This window comes from Sprattus sprattus, assembly GCF_963457725.1.
Source record: "Sprattus sprattus genome assembly, chromosome: 15".
Classification (NCBI taxonomy): Eukaryota; Metazoa; Chordata; class Actinopteri; order Clupeiformes; family Clupeidae; genus Sprattus; species Sprattus sprattus.
Genome location: NC_137913.1, coordinates 18,544,242 through 18,563,424, shown reverse-complemented (window position 1 = coordinate 18,563,424; position 19,183 = coordinate 18,544,242). Strand labels below are relative to the sequence as shown.

The window sequence follows — 19,183 nt, the reverse complement described above, 5'->3', positions numbered from 1 at the left end:
TTAGTGAGGTCTGCCGTGTGAGACGAGCACCCAAAACAAATATGCTACAAAGACAAAGAGAAACAGCTGCATTTTTATATACTTTCTATTTTGATTTACTATATTTCTTTATTGTATATACTGAAAAACAACTGAAAGCGAGAGAGAAAAACAGATGTCATTCCACAGATTAAAAATAAACCTGCTTAGCCCTTCTTTCTTTCTCTAAAACCAGGGCAAAAATACTTCTTCCATTATAATTACTGCACTGCATTCTGCATTTAAAGCCTGGGGAATTTCTCTGATGGCTGTAAGATTTGACATGAATCCCTTAGCTGTCTGAAGAGGGGGAGGGAAATGGAGGGAATCAGAGAGAGAAAGAGAGAGAGAGAGAGAGAAAGAGAGATACTGGCTAGAAGCAGACATTAATATTTGTGCCTAAGTGAAAGCCCAGGGTCTGAAAGGGAACAGAGATGGCAACAGAAAGAGTCTTATAAACACAACATACACAAGGAACACTTACACCAATTATCCTCTTTATGTATTTACTCTTACCAAGCGTAGCCTTTGGGCTCTCATCCTCTGACGCTGAGATACAACTGGCAGGAGGCCAAGTATAAACCGAGAAGAAAGAAATGCTAGTACACTCAGCAACTGAGGTCATGAAAAATAAATAATGTAATCACCCAATGACTTTAGAATAAAGTGCAATGCAAACACTTTGTTTATAACCCTGTTCCATCATGAGTCAGCAAGCGAAGGAAGATGTAAAGTAAATCTAGTCGTTATGCATGAATAGTTTTGTTTTACTCATTTTAAAATTCCCAATCAAGTTGCCTTAAGCAATTTCGAAACAATCCCCTGAAGTGCTTATTTCATTTCCAGTTAATGAAGAGCTCAGTCTACCAAACACCACAAATCAATATCAATATGGAAACCTGGCGAAACCTGTTTTGGTAAATGAAGGAAAAATGTTGAACTAATTAATGAGTAAACAAATAAATAAAAAACTGAGTGTGGGAGGGGGGGGGGGTGCATGACAGGGGAGTGAAAAGGTTACTGTTTGCAGGGAATGAGTGTGGGTGGGGGTCATACTCAGTCTCTAAACACACTATGGATTGCCTCTATGGGCATTAGTGATTTACCCCCCCCTCCCCCCCATCATCCCCAGTGGGACACAATGAGCAGCTGACTGTGTGTGTGTGTGTGTGTGTGTGTGTGTGTGTGTGTGTGTGTGTGTGTGTGGAGCATACACCACATTACAGATGACTGCATTAGGGGTGTCAGTTTTGCCAGCCAGGGCATCTCCACTGCCCCCAGTGAGCACCCCTCGCCCCGAGGGTGAACACGTTGCCCCGGCCACACTCGCCTGCTTTCTCCTTCTCGTCAGCCGGGGCTGGTTTGTCTCGTTGGCAGGTCATGCCAATCTGGGTCACTGCTCCCTCACACTAGGGGGCTCTTGTTGTGTTGACCCTCTACAAAACGCCATGGAAATGCCTAAGGGCTGCAAGAGCATGGACCCATACAGTATAGTTTCCAAACATTAATTACATACAGCAGAGCAGTGGGGGCACCCAGCTCAACCCTGTGTGTCCGCTCACCCTCGGCTCAACCTCATCCATCTATTCCTGAACAAAAAAAACAAAACACTGGTTCGATTGGCATTGAGAAATGGAGAAGGGGTGAAGGGAATAGGATTACACTATTGGAATTGCATTACTGGATGTGCCATTAGGCAAAGCATGCACATCAGAGACTAGCTCTACCACTGAATACTGTTACATTCTCAATTGTAAGTCTCTGGTTGCAGATTTGGCACACACACTGTCGTTTGTTGCACCCATTCTCTCAATCAAACTAGTGAAAAGGCAAGGGACTGTGAGATCACAGGAAACCCAGACAGGCGGCCCCCTGTAGTATTGATCCACGCGGGAGGAATAGGGGCGATGGTGAGAGGGCATATGGTGAAGCGGACCAGATCATCAGATATGTGCGATGCGAAGAGGGAGTACAATAGGAGAGACAGAGTGAGAGAGAATAAGAGGAGACAGTGGAGGGGTTGTTGTAAGAGGAGGGGGCTGCCAGACAGCATGGCCAGCCATAAAGGGAATGAGACAGAGTCCATTAATATTGCCGGTGATGGGTGAAGACAATTGTGTGGGTTCTTAGCAATAACTATATGTTCCGCCCAACTTGCACTTGACTTTTTAATGAGAAAAGGTCACTCTGTGACATTTATTCAGCCTGAGAGCAAGACAACCACCCCCCCAGCCCCCCCCCCCCCTCCCACACACACACACATACACTCCCAACCCTCCTCCCCATCCCCAAGTGATTAATTTGCGACCATGAGCAGCAGGGTATGAACGATCTTGATAAGGAGCCCCGACAAATAAGCATTGTGGCATATTCAGCTGCCTCTTTTTTTGTCAAGTAAACAGAACAAATTATGCCTGGCAATTTTGCTGTGCCAAACATTAAGCTCATGCAGAGAAAGGCAATATACAAGCATATACAAGGAGGGCATTAGATATCGCACAAGCTATCATTGTCAGGAACAGGGCAAAGCAGCCACAGCCATTCAGTCTTGGCTCAATCTGTTTTGCAACAAATAAAATGGTAATGTCAAACCAGAATTAATAGTGGAAAAGCAAATAAAACAGGTCAGACAGAAATTGTGGACAAACATAAATCTGTGATTCACCACATACTCAGGAGTGAGGCAAATCCCCAAATACCTATGGGCTAATCCCAACACTTCACCAACTCCACATGTATGGACGCTGACTATCATTATGGATGTCAGACTGATTATAAAGAAATCAGGTCTTTAAAGCTATGCTTTTTTGATTGCGCATATATACCTTCTTAAGGAATTCAACCTGGAATTTGTATGCATTCGGTAGTATTCGATCCTTCAAATCCAACTTGAATGCCTCAATATATAAGGAACACTGTTCAAATGTATAAAAGTCAGCTTAAGCCACTCTGCCTTGACTGAAACCGCCATGTAGAGAAGACCCTATACTGGCAATAATGCCATCACAATTTGTGCGCCTGAAGGGTACCTATAATGTACCCATTAACATGGGCCTACTTTCCCAAATCCTTCCTTTATTCCTGCGAGCCGAAGAGGGACATGCACCCTGCTGCGTCTGTCCCCTGGGGGACTCCGTCTCCCCGCCTCCCTCCTCCACGAGATGGAACGGAGCACCGTGTCTCTCCTCCTGCATTCACTCCCTAACGCCTCCTGCAGTGGAGGATGATGCATTCTCCCTCTGTCGACTTCTCATAGCCCTCGCGCCTAAAATTAGATACGGGGGATGAACAGATTCAAACTTTTGCTGAACTGAGCAAACTTTACCTGCGCAGTCCGTGGTGGGGTGAAAAAAGATGCGGAATACATTACCTCCCTAATTAAAGCGCTAATTACAGCGTTCCAGTTCTAGGCATTTGCCTTTTGTGCTGCAAAACACACAAACACGGTGCATTAATGCAGCCGCTAACACCCCCTCAGAGATTCTCCTTTTGGAACTGCAACTAGCACTTCGCTCCAAACTGCTCATTATGGGAAGCAGCATCATGACTTTCACTGTGTCGTGGCTTCCTGTTTTTCATCTAACGCTGTGATCATCTCATTACCAGTCATTTATTTCAAATCTCCATAACATGGCTGTAGTCTTCCCCACAGTGGGGTCCACCTCCTTGTTTGCCAGAGAGAAGTTCAGAGGCTGTTGTGAGTACAACTGCATTTTTATCTTCTCTTTGCTTCCGCCACCCACTACTTTCTTTACCAAAACAGACAACAGAGAGCAGGCAGCCATTTTGAAGGCCTGAACTACCAGGCGCTGGCTGTGAACAGGCTTCTCTATTAAATTGTTTGGCTATTCAGTGAGGTGTGAGTGGGTCTGTAGTCCCAACAGAGTCATGCCGTTTTTGGACAGCGTAATTTGGCTGGGCACGTTCCAAAGCTGACAGACTGGTGATGGGCTAAACAATTTGTAACAATTTTGACAGAACACGACAGAACAGACTGTGCGAGAACTGCAGACTGAGAGGACTCGGCAAGCACAAGGGTGGGGATGATCCGTCTTCATGACTGGCCTTGAATTTAAAAAAAAAAAATGTAACTTCTGAGCCAAGATGATCTTGAGTGGTGATACAACAACCGAGTGCGCTCTTTTGCTACACCTGGAATTCATCCATTATGTGACTGTAATCAGGAACTTACGAGTTACGGAATCTTATGAGACTAATATATTTGATTGATTTATGAGACTGATTTGTGGGTGATCTTTATTTTTACCACTGTGGTGGACACCACTCTTTGTGTTCAACTTAACTGATCTGCTTTTGTCTTGAATGGGTGAAGCCTATCCAATCAGGTGAGATCACCAACATACTATTGGTGCTGTTATCAGGAAAGTATCAACATTATCTTGGTGGCCCTCATAGGGAGAGTATTGCTATCTATACACAGTTGCACCCACATTTACCCGGCGTCCGCTCACAAGATAAGGTTCTACATTATTCTGGTGTCTGTGTGAGGCTGGTCCCTATTGTACCCACGGCTCTGGGATCTTTCCCTCAGTAGCAAATGATGTAGCGATCACGTCAACCATTTGCCCTGAGCTACAGCCTGCTATCGTTCAAGGACACTGAAGTTGCCTTGGCCATCCAGCTATGGGGCATAGAGATACCATCAGCATTAGCTACCCCACAGTACACAGTGCAGGGAAAGACAGAGGAGGTGGTGTTATTTGGTCAGCCATCATTGTCTCTGCATTTGGTCGAAACCCCCGGTTCCTCCCCTCGCTCCGGCTTGCGTGAGACAAGCTAATGAGAAAGTATTGATTCGCTTGCGGTGTCCTGGGGAGACGAGAGGAAGTTAAACTACCGCTGTAGCCCCCTCCACTGTAACGCAGAGTTTGCTTTTTGCTGGAGTGACTTTCAAAGGACTACGGTTGGGGTCCTGCAAAATGATGTCATCACTTTTATTCAAGGAGGTGGTGGGGGGTGTCCGGGGTCATCACAATGAGATCAGAGAGATAAGTCAACCGTCTATGTGTCGGGGGGCCCCCCCCCCTTTCCACTGGAGACTTTTCTTCTCTTGTCCGACCCCTCTCCACCCACTTTTACCTTCCATTGCCTTGAGGCAGCAAGATAAACGACCGGATCTCCACATCCTCAGCCATCCAGGACCCAAGGAGACCAGTGTGAAGTTGCCCTGGATGGCAGGTCAATTATACGCAGCTCCTCTGGAGTGGAGCCAAGGCAGGGGAGGCTAGGCTATGCAGGGCTAGAGCTAGGAGGTGAATAAGTGCCTCTGGGTGGCGAGGTCTAGGGGTCTGGAAATGAAAAGAACGGTTGGGATGGCTGCTTTTGCCTGGAGACTTGGGGATGAGATGTTAAGGCTGAGTGGACAGGGGAGGCCCCTGGACTCCAGGTCCCCACCAACCCTCATAATCCCGTCCCAGACCCTGAATGGGTGGTCCTCCATAGAGGGGATAGGTGGGGATGACTCAGTGGACAGAGAAATTGCTGCCTATTGAAGAGGCCAATGAGTCACAGCTGTGTAGGAAAAGTGATCTCCCAGCATTCTGTTTAGGGGATTACCAAAAGGCTATGAGTCAAACTTTCAATCACCTTTGTGTGTTATTCAGGGTCTCGGGACACAAATAAGTCTTACACAAAAACACACAAAACAAAAACGTATTCAAATATACCAAAAATTCTAACAGTGAGATTCATCAAAGATCAAAGGCTTTCAAGATTTATTATAAATCATTCTAAATAATCTTGAAAACTATAGTGTTTCAAAAATATCATTTCAGCCAAAGAAAATGAAAGCTTCCTCTCCCACTAGCAGCACCAGACAGTCTGCAGAGGTCTATTTTTAGCCCGCTCTTGTTCACAGCAAAGATTCCCCAACCTTGCTACCAATTACTGCTTTAAAAGTCAGGGTTACAGGTGGCAGAGAACAAAAGGGATGCAGGAAGTGGCATTACACAGTGCTCATCTCCGGGGAGGGCCCCTATCTCTCTCCCTCCCTCCCTCTCTTAGGGGCCTATGAAGTCTGTTTTATTTTATGCCAGATTCTCTGTTTTCCATTTTTTTTTCTAGATTTGGATTTATCATTTGGATTATCATCAAATCATAGGTCCAATCAAACCATGTACTCAGCACATAGGCTACATAGGTTTTTGCACACATTTGATTCTGTATAGGTGACAGACCTCTGTTGTAATAGGACAGAGAGAGTAGGGTAGCAATGCCAGTATGTCCCTGAATACAAATACAGTTTAATTACCTATCATTTTAAATTTCATTTTAGGGAATGTAAAAAAATGAAAAGGGGGATTAGCTTCCGGTTTCCATGTTACAAGACAAGAGTACTGAGTCATTAAGCCACTTGTGTTATAATACTCTACATGAACATTGAAAGTTACTCTTAGAATATTTAGATGCTGTGTTAGCCTACAACGAGTGAATGGTTTTCCTGTTTATTTCATAATGCATAGGAATGCGTCAATACGCCATCTATGTTGCAAACTCTGTATTTATTTTAAAACCACCTAATGTGAGAGGTTGATATGATGACATTTACCAAGTTGTTTCTTCGTTAACTTTGGTAAGCTATTAAACACTATGGGATATATTTCTCTCCAGTCATTTTATTAAAAAAATATCAAATACCAGGCAATTCGGCATTAAACTGTGATTTTTCATTTTTCTTACTGAAATTCGCAATTCAGTCCACGTTTCCCACATCGCAGAAATCACAGGGGCCCAACTCTCTCCAGGCTTGTAACCTCGCGCCAACTTAATGCTGCTATTTGCAGAGGATGTGCGCTTCCCTGGCAGTGTTTACAGTGTTTATAATTCTAGGCCCGGCTCACAGAAATCAATATCAAACGCCTGAGACCGAGCTCTCTGAAATCACTCACGGCCAGGTCCAAATCAAGTCAGAGAGAGCTTATTGAGAGCAGGAGCACTGTAACGGCTCCAGCCTAAGGTGGGCAGATGTCCTGCTTTTGTTGTTGTTGTTGTTGTTGTTGTTGTTGTTGTTTTGGCTGTATGTCACTCTCTGTTTGGCTCTGCTCTGTTATGTAGATGCCAAGACAATTGTGACCATCACAGCCAGGTCAGGAAATGGCTGTGTATATAGAATGAGAGAGAGGAAGGGAGAGAGAGAGAGAGAGAGAGAGAGAGAGAGAGAGAGAGAGAGGGGGACACTGGCCTTTGCAAAAGGAGAAAGGGCAAGAAGGCCAAAGAGGACACACAGAACAAAAAAGGGCACATCTCAGATGGTGTGCCTTTCAGAGAGTGATGACTGCAGGTGAGGCCAAGCATGCCATGACACAGGTAGATTCTGAGTGATGCGGCTCAACTCCAAAAGTACTCCCAAAGTAAAGAACCCCACAAAACCCTCACAGTTCATGGTCTTGTACTGACTAACTTCGGCACAAATGCATTTTTTTTTTATGCCGCCCATACCTCACCATGATTGATGTTATCCTGTTATCCCAATTATGGGTGTTTACAGCAGAAGCAAAGTGTGTATGCATGCGTGTGTTTGTGCGTGTGTGTTTGTGGGGGGGGGTTTATTATTTCCTGAAGCCACCCGCACCCCCTCCCGCACCCCCCTTCATGGCAGTCTAAAAGCACTGGGTCATCATTATCTTGAATCTATTAAAAGAAGCCCCACGCATACTTTGAGCCCCCTGCCTCGTCTTATCTCCAAAGCAGCCCAGTCATAGCAATTAAAATTCCAACACACTGTCTGAAAATAGGGGTCTCTCTACTCTATGCATTACCCCCCCCCCCCCCCCCCCATCTCTTTCACGCTTTCACTCTCTCTTTCACTCTCTCTCTATCTTAGTCACACACACACACACAAATGCAGAGAGAGAGAGAAAGAGAGAGAGCGAGAGCTCAAATAGCATACACTTAAAAGAAAATGATCAGTCACACAATACAGAATCTGGAGGACACTTGAGGGAATTAAAAAATAATACTCCCTCTGTGAAACAAAACAAAACTTTTAAATACTACATTCTACTCTGGGGAAAAATAACTCTGAATCAGATACTAAAATGCTGAACAGTGGCACCATTTTGGCACCTGTGTCAATGGGGTTAAAACAGTGAATCTCTAATCTTTAAGAATGACAAGATGTCAATACAATGCATACAATATCCTAAACTATAACTCTGTAATACATTGAGTCTTTGATAAATAAGGCAGCTGAACAGGCATGAAAAAAATAGTTTCTTGGCCACTGTCTCCAATTGCTGATAGCGGAGCTGAGATTCTCAGCTCACATCAAGAAACAATTAGCAATTTCAATCTGCCCGTGTGAAAATATTATAATTACAAAAAAAAACTACATCCAAATTCTCACACTCACTCTGCCAACTGGCCTATTTGCATGCCAATGCCAACGTGAAACATGTTGCCTCTAAATCCTATTGGGACACCATTTTAGGAGGCAACGGGAATCTTGCAAATGCCGCTCACGAAAACAAAGCATTCTATTCAACAGTCACACTAATGCATCTTAATCAGTCTGCTATTCCACTCGGCCAAATAATCCACCAGATATTTTATTCAATACTTTTACGATATGTATAATTAGTGGCGGAGCATGTTTAAATATTCATCAGCAATCTTGCAATGAAATAATACAATGTGCTCTTTCATTTAAACTTGGTCTTTCATACATATTGCAAAGAGAGGACTGCAGACATAGTTAAAGAAAGGTGACCAATTCGTAATGGAACAGAATCATGTGAAAAGGCTACAGCCTGACAAATGAAAAGGAAATCCTAAGGCCTAATCACAGCTGTGATATCCTTTACCAACCCCACTCTCACTCATGTCCTATTGCTTAAATAATGCACCGATACCAAACGCAAAAGGTGATTTGGTGTAATTTCATCCAAATGGTCAGCCACTGCATTATTAACGACTAGCCTCACACCTCCCTTCAGACCTCGGTGCCACTGAGGGGGCAGATGTGGTAGATTGGACTGTTTGAAGATGTGAGGAAAAGGGAGGGGGCACTGTAAGAATGATGAAAGGAGGGCAATACCGAGATAAGCTGATACGGGAGGCAGAGACTTCCTGGACATAGCTCATGGGTCTGGAATGTCACTTTGGGCAAAGCTGATTCATTGTCAGTATTAAGCAATTCTCATCTGGTGGCTACACACTTTGAAGATAGGAGAACTTTCAAACACGAAAAAGAGATGGAGGTGCAAGTATTTTCTCTGCCTTTCCAGATATATTAAAATGCCTTTGGGATTACACATAAACAAGCTATCTTATGTTACGAGTGATTATATTTTCCCCATCAACCGTGATGATTTAGGACCAGGCCTGTGATATGCTTGAGCCCTGAACATGTGGAGCTGGAGCCAGTTTGGTGTGCTAGGCATGTAGCGGCCTCACCAGCCAGCCGTGAAGGACACCCTGCCACACGGAGTAAGCAGGAGATCCCACGATTAGTCACGCTCTTCTGACACTCCACCTCGCACTCAACGCCCCTCTCGGTGTGGCCGTGCATCTCAGTATACACATGTATCCACCCACACACACACACACACACACACACACACACACACATATATATATATATATATATATATACACACACACACATATATATATACATATATATATATATATATATATATATATATATATATATATATATATATATATATACACACACACACACACACACACACACTCACACACACTAGCCCTCAGCTCCAGATGTACACATACTTAGCAGTGTCCTTGCATGTGCACATGTTTTTTTTTTAAGTGCACACTTTGCTGTGTAGTGCTGCATACAAATATCTGGACTTAGCACTGTTGAGAACAAAGACGGCCAAACAGCATCTACGGCCTCACTAACTAAAAAATTACGAAGCAATCAGCACTACAAGATAGAGCAGTGATGCAAAGTCCTATAAACCTGAAAGCCCCATCAAGAGTGTGTCAGACCATGAATGAGGCACTTAGACGCAACAAAACAAGTCTGATGAGAATTTACGGCACATAATGCAACCGAGTACCCACTGGAGTTTCCCCTCGTCGACGAGCATCCACAACCAAATGAGAAGAACTCATTACAGCACCACTTCGATTCATCTGAAGAGACCAGCTGAGTGCACAGCTAACATTCATAAATCATTACCCTGGCTTTGTGGAGACCCTTGTACCCTGGCATCCACTGTATAGCCTACGAGTCTACATGTGGAAAACTTGCTGCACGGAGCGACTCAACACCCATGGCTATTCTACACGGAACATCTCGACCACTAACGTTTGCACTTCCCACGTTTTAACAAGATTGGGCAGCTACTTAAATAATATATGGGAGAGTTATGATGAATTTTGAACTTTAAAGAGTCTAGGAGGTGCGTACAGGGAATTAAAAAGTCCAGAGTAATTAACTCCGGGAAGAAATAACAAGAAAAGCTGGAGGTAGGCAAAGTCTTTTTTAATCAAGGAGCGAATGACAGGAAGGGTTTTGTTAAGTGACAAATAACATAATCATTTTCTAATCTTCCAAGTGTGACATGATGTGAACTTCCACACTTTCTCCAAAAAGCACTCAATTATTCATCATAATTCAGGTAAGCAGAAGACTGATTCTTTAACCACTTACTGCATCAAACTGACAGCTAATCAAGTATGATAGATGCATATTCATTTTCACTACTTCCACTTATAGTGATTCAAATTTGGATTCTTCTTATCATGAGACATCGCTGCCATGCGTCCTTATGCCCTCTGAACCTTAACCTTTTATTAGGCTGTTGCTCAGTCATCCATCCTACAACTTCAGCCCATCAGCACGTTCAAGACGGGTTTGCGCTGGATGACGATGTCTACACCTGTCCCTGTTACTGGTAAGAACCTGAATATATTGCTCTTAAAACAGCCCCTCACCTTCACACACATACACAAGTAATACCTTAATGGCGTTTAGGATTTAACAGGCAATCAATATTCTTCATGGTTAAATGTAGTCCCCACTACCAGCACATTCCCTATTTAATACTCACAAAGGATGTTGGTGTCAAGCCTGAGGCAAGGTCACCAGGCAAGCCCATTGCCTCCTCTGGTGCAGGCAGGCATGGTGTGAAGGAAGGTAATAACTGGTGCTTAAAGAAGAGAGTGCAGGTCTTGGCCTAAACACAAATGAGGGGCTGCTGGGATGTCTGGCCTAGGCCCACAGAATATTATTCACTTCCATGACGACTATTAAAGCAGCCTTTCATATTTTTCCAACTTCAGATAGATAATTAGGGTCTCCTTCATCTCAACAGTTCCATGGTGACCTTGGCTTTCTTTCAGCAGATGAATATTGGAGGGTAAGTGCTCCATATTGCAGTCTGCTCTCTTCCTCTCCTTGACTTTACTGATGGTTTCTCAGCCAGGAGATTTCCTAATTACATTCTGCATTCAGGTGCCAAGACTGTCAGCAAATAGTTGGTATCATAACATCACGAAAGTTCAAAAGCATTTCTGTAGCCAATCCTTTTGACATTAAAATTGATAAGAGCTGCAGCCTGCTGAAATAGATCAACCTCAATCCATTTATTTTGTGGGAATGGAAACCATTGATTGCATTATATTTTTCATTGTTTAGTTTTTTTCCCCTATCAAGATGACTGAAATTTAGTGACATATATCTTGTCTGGGAATTCCCCGCCCCCTTCACTGCATTTCATTTGCTCAGTTAGTCTGGCGAACTACTCAATGGCGGTCCACTTCAGTCACATAATTGGACACTCCTTTAACCAATCAGACCAAGGATACTATACAACGATACAACGATCGGTAATAAAGCAAACACATATTTTTTCTGTATGAATTGTTCCAGGGCAAGTTTCTGTTCTGTTTTCAAAGAAAACTTGCCTTTGAAATCATCCAAGACAGCCGCGAGAGCAGTATCGATGGCCTCCATGTCCAATGTTTTCAAACGGTCTTTGCCGTCGATTTTGCTACATAGTCATGGTTAGTTTAAATCCGCCAATGGCGCGCCAGGTAGCCAATAGCCAGTTTGTGATTGGCTCCAAGGATCCTTACAATGCTGAACTAAACTGGTACAGCCGCCTTGCCAGACTGAGTTTGAAGGCAAAATCAGATTGGCTGGTAAAAGAGGAGCGGGACTTCCCAGACAAACATATATCATCTGGTATTTAAAAGACAGACAAGACGGTATCCGCACATCATGCCTGAAAGATCCCTACCGTTTAACCTCAATACATGAGGTCGTTTTGCAGTACAAAGACGGGACCCTTTCAAATTTGATCAAATATTTATTTCCTATGTGCAATATTCAAGACAACACATGGGTGTTCTGGCCTCCCAAGTGGTAAAGAGTTCCAAAAGAGGTTATTTTGCCCTAGTATAGCTGTGTTACTCAATATGGCACCAGCATTTAAGTACAGACAATAATCATAACATCGATACTGCAAATGAACAGTAACAAGTGACACCCTCTAAAGCAGAAAAGGTCCATCCACACAGTGAATCAAAAATCAGCAGATTGATCTTTGCGTCCTCCTCTGCACTTTTCTGATGAATGCAACAAAGCTTTGGTAATTGGTCAAAGCTGTCAGGGAGGCATCTATTAAGCGAAACTTCTCAACAGCGTTAAACATGAGAATGAATCTATTCAAAATAAAACTCATTGCACCGGAGCCATGATGGAACAATTTGATCAATCAATACCCCTTAGTCAGAATGTAATGCTAGCTCAGATAATTGAAATAAATTGCTGCTCAAAGCATGAGAATCTATTAATCATTATAAGGGTTATTCATCTTGGGACTTCTTTGTGGCATTTAGATTTGCAGGTTTGATGAAGTGTCATCATTTTCTTTCACTGTAAACTAAATAAACTATCCATGGCTAACATCTGGTGTATGTATGGTGTCATCACAATATGGAAGGTACGAGCACTGCAGGAGTTTACCTAAACCATTCAATACTCACCTTTGGATGATGAGAAAGACCCATACAAATATCAGGCCGTCCTGACTACCATCGGATGTGGCCCACAGGAAATACGCCTGGAAAGTGAAGAGGAGGAAAAGAGTATGAGAAAGTGAGACAGGAGATAGTCACAGATCGGCAGAGAGAGAGAGTCACAGAGAGATAGAGAGCTTTTACACAAGATGCATCTTGGAGCTGAAGCCCGATTTATGTTCTGGCATTTCAAGATTTAATTTAGCCTGCATTACTCTGGGAGACACTCCTGACTGCCGAGGATCCGTGACACATCCTCCCTGTGGGATAAATGCCAGTGATAAATGCCACTATAAATAAAAAGGAAGGCAGCGACAGAATCTTTTACCCCTTTATTTACAAGCTACTGGGCTCACCATAGAAGGAATGACTTAATACACTGACATTACACAAATTCTTTTAAAAAAAAGAAGAGAGAGAGATATATATATACAGGGGTCTATCCACAGAGTTATGCATCACACTTAACTCTGAACTTCTGACATCAGGAACCCATGAAATCAACAGAAAACAGCTGGGTAGGGAACATCTAGCCTGACCCTAAAATGCACTCTCACAGCAGTCCACTACTTTGACATGCAGATGGTGAGGTCTCAAGGTCAGGCTGGCAAACCAGAGAAGGGCCTGGACCTCTGTTTTCCAGCACACCAGATGGGTCTGGCTTGGGGGGAGGGAAGAGAACAGCTCTTAGTAAAAAACCACACGGACACATTCCGCCCCACAGATGGGATACTGGGCAATAGGAAAGGGGGCAAAAAAGAAAGCACATCTGTGTGGTTACGTTGAGCCGTCATGACAGAGCCGGATCATCGGTTGCACCCACACGAGTGCGTTAGCGGTGAGGGGAGAGTGCAACTGGCAGTAGAGGCCCGCAGCGCTCCTCCTCACACTGAGTCAGATGTGGGGCAGAGCACAGAGGGACAAGGGTGGTGTGTGTGTGTGTGTGTGTGTGTGTAGGGGGGGGGGGGGGGTTGCCACATCTGTCCAGCTTTAATTCCACTGTCTGGTCATCACATACTTGGAATTGCAACAGTAGGGGGAAAAACAGAGGGAGAGATAATACTAGTCTGGAAAAAAAATATAGCTTTTTCATAGTGATGGTCTAAGTCGTTTAATTCCTGGCTTAACGGATACCCTGCCTGTCAAATGAAATAATAAAGTCTGCAGCTACACTGCACTGTGCATATCCGGAGGTGAGAAAGCGAGCAAGAAAAAAAAACTCATTTACTGTGAAAAGCCTGCCTTGTTTAAAATGTGACGACATTTACAATTCCTGAGAGACCTGTGAGGGCCGACCGGCAACAGCGGTGGCCTCATTCACAGCCTAGCAGACTGCAAGCCTCTGTCTGCTCTGCTCTGCATCTTCTAGCACTTTCTATACCAATTAAACTGTGCTCTGTGAGGCCCTTTGTTACGCTTACAGGACAACAAATGGGAGTAAAAACAGCTCAACATGCCCTTCCGTCACCGTGTGATTTTTATACATCGCGGTACCACGGTGTCTGCTTAGACCAGACCATTTGTCTTGCTTGACTATTTGCGCATTTAAATATAGGAGGCAGGAGAAAACATCCCATAATTACACCTTTAAACCCAGGCTACTGGGGTATTTTTTGGGTTTTTGAATGTAGCAATTTAGTCTCTTTTAAGACGGAATTGGGAGTCTCTGTGCGGCAGCATCTTGCTGCATAAGGGCTTATGTGTTCAGGAGGGTCTGGTTACATTCCACAACGGCTGCCCTCACCAGACACAAAGCTGTATTCTTTAAATACTCAGCCCGTGGCTGAAGGCACTGTATTATTTTTGGGCAAAGGAGGTTTAGGGGGTTCCAAAAGTTATCCTGTTTCTAAGAATTTTTGCAGGAAAGTACAGGAAAGTTTTTGCAGGAAAGAACTTTTGACTTTTGTTGAAGACTGTGTCTTTGAGGGAAAGAGATTGTTCTGTTGGGTGCAGAACATTTGAGAAGTCTTACACAAAGAAAGGGAGTTTTCTGTAAATAAAGAAATATCTGGGCAGGGTTGGATGGGGCTAAGTAAGTGCCGAGATCTGGGGGGTGGCAAGGCACCACCTGGGGTTATGGAGGCAGAGTTGTGTCTGGCCCCCAATCGATTAAAAAGCAATCTGCTGTCCATGGTCCATCTCGAGGCAGCTCTGTGACAGGTCCCTGATGAAGATGAAGCTGTGATGGGGGTTGAGCTGTCTGGCTACACCCCCTTGTTTCAGTCTGCTGGGCAACTGCGAGCCAGTCATCCAAAGCAGGCCGTTTCTGGACGCAGAAACATCAGTCCCACAGGTCCACAGGCAAGAGCAACAGTGGAAAGACCAGCTTCAGAAAGCACTGGCACTTCCTTATTATTTGGATTCATAAGAAGCACAAGACATAGATATGAGGGAGGGGCAAAAATAAGCTGGTTAAGCATTTGGCTGGAACAAACACAGGACAGGATCTTTACTCTCCTGGAACCTGAAAGTTTCCACCTCTTGCTGACACTATGTAAGCAACCTTTTGGGAGCTGCTGTTGTAAGAATGAACCAAGTGGAGATGGAAGAGGGCAGATTTTGACTCCTTAAGTCATCTCACAAAAGAGTCCAGAGACATGAAAGCAATTGGTTTTCAACAAAAAAAATGTATCCAGCTCACGAGACCAACAGCCATTCTCTGTTGTGGAGCAGAGACTGAAGGCCCCCTGAACATGCACCCTAAAACAGGTTTTATACTCCGTATTGTATACTTTAACCCTTGTCCTGCTACAATTACACTGATTATAGGAGTGGACATAACACACTACTCTGATTAAACCTCAGACATGGAATGATCCACTGCATGAGAAGATACCTGCCTACCAGAGAAAAAACTCAGGTAAAAAGTTCTATCTTTACAGAACAGGTCACAATGTCTAAGTTTCATGGCGACTGTTTCACCTAGTCTGGTATAACCAGACCTTAATTCTCAATGTGAATAGCCACGCTTCATTAGGGATTGTTTCCCGCTGTTGTATTCTAATGGAAACTAGTCTTGTTGGCATTGATCAGTATGGGATTGCTATATTTCCTACTTTGCCACTAACAGTGCAAGCTGATGTAACAGCCTTTTCCCAAAACCCGCTGCCAGTAAGGAAACAATGGGCCTCATGTAGCAAAATTCTCTTAAATTTCTCTTTTATATTCCTGCATGAGGCCCAATGTCTTTACCCTTTGTGAATAAATCTACACATTCTTCTTGTTCCAGCTTCCATTCTTCAATTCTTCACTTGCTACTACTGTTTGCATTGCTTTGTCTAGCACTAGCACTGCCGCCATTGCTGTTACTACATTTCTTACTGGTCGCTTATTGGTCTGCCCTTCAGAGTGGCTGAGAGAATCTCCATCTGAACAGGGTTTCCAGACTGCAATCTCGGCAAAAATTGAGCAGAGAGCAATAGGCGGTCGAGCCAGGCTATGTTTCACCAGCAAAGCACAATCATTTTTGTTGCAGCTTTGACACTTGTTTTGACATATCGATACGTCCTACTCCAAACAAGGAACATTACATCATGCTGCTCAGCTAGAGGAAATACTTAAAGCTTTGTTTAAACACAAAATGACATTCTCTATCTATCAAAGTCCATGTGTCAGCCTGAAACTAGGTTCCCTCTTTTGTGTTGGGGCAAACATTGATCCTAAGCCTAAGTCAGAGAGGTGGTGGCAAGGCTGTGAGCCAATATGACTGAGAATAGCCATACAGGTCACACATGAGTGCCCACTGCTTCATCCCACTCAGACATCAGTCCAGATGAGGAGAAAAAGGGGGTAGAACTGCCTGGACACCTGCTTTTGTCTGGATGGACCCTTTTGGGGACTGTCCAGTCCAGGTGTCTGAGTGGACAGCCACTAGGCTGGGGACTCTGAGGGGGTAGTCAGAAGGGAAGGTTAATTGAGACTGATGGGTGTGGTGATGCAAAGGGAAGCCGCAACAGCTTTGCCCTATAGAGGGGATGCTTGCTCAAAGACAAGGAGGACATCCATCCAGTGACAGAGGGCCATGGCAAGCAGCGGTCTACAAAGGGGAGGGAGGCCGTGACGGCAGCCCAGTATGTAAGATGTGATTGAAGGTAGGGAGTGACATGGCCGTGCTAGTCGAGGGCAATTTGTGGAAGGTTCAATGCATGACAGCTCTTCTCTGCCCTCCGGAGCGGTTTCTCTCTGAAGTTAGATGTAATGCCTTCCATTTGAATGTAAAATGCACCGTTAATGAGGACAAAATATCAGTGGAGGCAAAAAAAAAGAAAAGAAAACCAAAAAAATACAAGTCGAAATTCCAAGAGGTAACAGCAGTGGATGAAACATGCAAGCAAATGAATCCAGCATCATTCGGCCTGAAAAACGCATTGTTTTGATTAAGACAATGCTCTCTTTGTAAAGATTAATTAAAATAAATTTAATTAGCGAGCTCTGGTTTGCCACAGATCTAATGAGGGAGATGGAGGCAACAGAGCCACCCTGCTAGCTTCACGCTACAAAGCTCCCTTTTTTCTGAATTATGGTCTCATCTTCCCATGCTGTGCAAATGCTGAAATAATTTACAGCGGTACGGCAACACACATCATTTGAATTCCAATTCCCTGTGGTTTATGAGCATTCATTCCATCTATCTATCTCTTATGCATCTTTCCTCGTATCCTATCAAGAACTGAAGAGCAGCAGATACTTTATCATGTAATGGATATGGCAATGTGAATAGTCCTTCATTAAATATATAACTATTTGGCTTCATCAATTATTAATCTGCTAGCCACAAGTTCTGGATGCTCTTAGAAGTCTGGGCAAAAACAACGGTGAACCAACAGAAAAACACAGAATGCCAGTGGGAAAAGCTGATGATGATAAACCATTAGTAATAATCTTCAATATGAAGTTATTAAGTTGTTGCCAAGTGTACATGACAATGACAATCAGAATGGCGCACATTTGAGCAGAAAATATTTGGCATGAATGATAAATGAAAGTGTCGTAGGTGGAAGGTTCACTGGTTTGCCTATGAGACATGCCAGTTTAAACTCTAGATTTTCTCTCTCTAGCACCTGTAATAAGTGTGAAATGCATACTGCCAGCAATTAACACATGTGTATGGACAACACCACACAATACAGCAGCGTGTTCATCACCACTAATTGCTTATGGATTAGCCTGCCACAACTCAACAAGACAATTGGCATTCAATGGTAATGGTCCTGGAGACAGAATAATTCCTCATTAAAATGGAGCAAGATGGGACAATAACCCGGGAAGGAAGAGCAGTACCACCCCTCACCCACACAAACAAACAAACACAAACACAAACAACATACAACTGACGTAAACCCAGTACAATGTGTTCCCACTGTGTCCACATATACCAAAAAGATATAGTTATCTTATTTTGGCTACACAACAGATCTTGATCACTGTCTATTTCAAACGGATTCAATTATCGGATGAGCGATGCATAAGAAGCTAAGGGAATTGATACATAATTTAGAGGTAATATGTCTTTCTAATATTTCAGTGAACATCACCTTAACCAAATCCAACCCATAACTTCAACAATAAAGATAAAGTTAGCAGAAAAACTGTAAATTCAAAAAGTGTTTGATGCAAATTTTTATTTTAAACTCTTCATTTCCATGATGATGAGGCCAAATGAAGAAGAAAAAATAAGAAGATATCAAAGTCTGTGCTTTATGGTACATTTCTTTGAATGTTTGATTTACATTAAAATATACATTCCTATTTGTTAAATGTGCCGTGTCAAACTGTAACAACTTATATCAAGAGCGCACCAAAAAGTCATTATTTCTTTTTACATTTCAGGCTTGTTACATTATTTATTTTTACATTTCAGAAGCTGTCTCGGCATGACCATAACGTTCTACAGTATTTCCAAAGCATTTGGGTTGGCTGTATAATATGTGATTATATAAACAAAACATATACCTTTACACAAGATACATCGGAAGGGGAAGAGGGAAAGTGGTAACAATACAAGACTGCTTGCCTGGATTCAAAAGGTCCAATAAGCCTAGTGCATGCTTTGAGCACTACAACCCTTTTACTGGATACTTACCTTTCATTTAACATTGAGCCACCATACATGGACTGCAGGCCCTTGGCATATAAACCTCTCTATAGAGTT

The 19,183-nt window shown here is 43.4% G+C and overlaps 1 protein-coding gene across 10 annotated transcripts in view; it reads right to left on the bottom strand.

Moving 5' to 3' along the window:
• arvcfb (ARVCF delta catenin family member b) overlaps positions 1 to 19,183 on the bottom strand; it is a 162,658-nt gene that overhangs the window by 113,877 nt on the left and 29,598 nt on the right. For all 10 annotated transcript variants that reach the window (XM_080852721.1, XM_080852728.1, XM_080852725.1 and 7 more), the window contains exon 2: positions 13,000 to 13,076. The gene's annotated coding sequence lies outside the window, so the exon portion shown is untranslated. The remainder of the gene's footprint in view (positions 1 to 12,999; positions 13,077 to 19,183) is intronic.